Here is a 1,891-nt window from a genome sequence, read left to right as displayed (position 1 = left end):
AATTATGCATACAATAGACAGTCAATATAATATAATATAATAATGCAACAAGTCAGGCGGTAGCATAGTGGTGCCAGTTATGTAAGATTTGACTATTTGACCTCCAGTTGATGGTCATCACAGGACAAACAGCTAATCTGAAGGATTTAACGTTTTGTTTCTATGGAATAATTTCTGTTTGTCCAAACTCTATTTCTTATGACACATACATTTTCCTTCTAGAATGAGCGTCACTCTCCACATTACACCTGCAAAAGCTGACATTGAAGGGCTTTGTTCTCCCTCCTCTGCATCCTTGATAACAAGCACCATATACCAGGTGGGATTCGAGTGCAGATGAGGACAACTATGCTTGCACCGACTCACACGTGTTGCTGAATGCCTTTTCGGGCCCTTAACCTGACTGCTGTGCACGTCAGATTCAGCCAAACATCCCAAAGAAAACTCACAATTCCCATCTAATAAAGCTTCTCTATTTTATTATGTATATCATTTTAAGCCTTCATTTAATTTGCAAAAGTGTGATGCATCAGCTTATACAGAAATGGGATAATAAATTCCACTTGCTCCAAGGGCAGTGGCAAATTTAACATGAAGTGACATTTTCTTTTGCTGGGACAATCAGCAAAGTATCAGACAAATGTACTGTACTTTTTAATACATTTTCTCCCCAAATCCCTTTGTCATATACAAAACGTATTGACTAATTTCCTCAGAGCTTCTCACTTATTATGGAAGTTATTATTTCTGATGTTATTCTTTGTCTACTTGTCTGTGTCTATATGGATGTGTGCATGCATATGAGTTCACTGTTTGCCAACGAGGGTCAAAGCAGACAAACAAGACTAAGTGCTGCTCACCTGCTATTATATGAATCACACAAATAGATTCACTGTGCAAATAGCTGGCCATGTTCTCTCGCTTAGGTTTCACTATAGCTCATTTAAAAGCTGCTACTCGGGGACCTTTAGCCAGGCAGGGCTCAGAGGTTGGGGAGATGAGTGTTTACAGAGAAACCGTGAAGAGGCATGGAGGTTAAGAGCGAGTCTCAGCAAGACAGAAAGAGCACTGATGGTTTGGAAATGTATTATAAATAGATATATGAGAACACTGAAAATAACTTACTGTAGTGAGGACATAAATAACTAAATGCCAAAAGCCCATTTTCAAAATATTGTGTTGCCACACGATCCAACAGCAATCCCTCATGCTGCTTCTGTTTTTAAAGCAGGCAAGCAAATGCAACACTCTCTAAAATAGGATTATATGGGATTAGTTTGTTTCACAAAAGCAGCAAATTCAGTTTGACTAATACATCCCATTCCCATAAATGGTCAGATTATTGACACCCAGTGTGGTTCTCACTAATCAATACTTCTGTGTCAACAATAAATCAAATTATGTTACAGGGGTTGCTAGTAGTGACAAACCCATTAGAGATTTATCTGTTCTGTTCAGGTCGATGGAGCGTTTTTGCCTCTTTTGGCTCATTGTTTTTGTTTTACGGCCCAAATCTTTACTGTTTAGGTTCATTGTTACTGCTCTGATCAGCAGAAATGCTCTTACAAACCCCTCTATATGTGACCTGCCCGAAACCAAACAGTAGACAGATAAAGTTAGCAACCAGCTGGTGAGCACAAGAGGAGCTTTTAGCAGCTAAATAAACTAGATATTGTCTTCAGGAGTTGGTGGAGAACAAAACAGAGCTCAAAAGGAAAATGAGTATCAGGCTTACATCCACTAGGTGGCCAAAAACAATGGACCGTTTTAACAGCAGACATTTTGACTTGTCATAGAAGGAAAAAAATAAGTGAAACTAATTTTGTTCACAATGTCTCAGTTCTATCAAGTGTCCCAGTGAGCCATGACAGTAAGCCGTCATGCCCAATAC

This window comes from Etheostoma spectabile, chromosome 23 (genome assembly GCF_008692095.1).
Source record: "Etheostoma spectabile isolate EspeVRDwgs_2016 chromosome 23, UIUC_Espe_1.0, whole genome shotgun sequence".
NCBI lineage: Eukaryota > Metazoa > Chordata > Actinopteri > Perciformes > Percidae > Etheostoma > Etheostoma spectabile.
The sequence above is the reverse complement of the archived record's forward strand: the minus strand, read 5'-3'. Positions refer to the sequence as shown.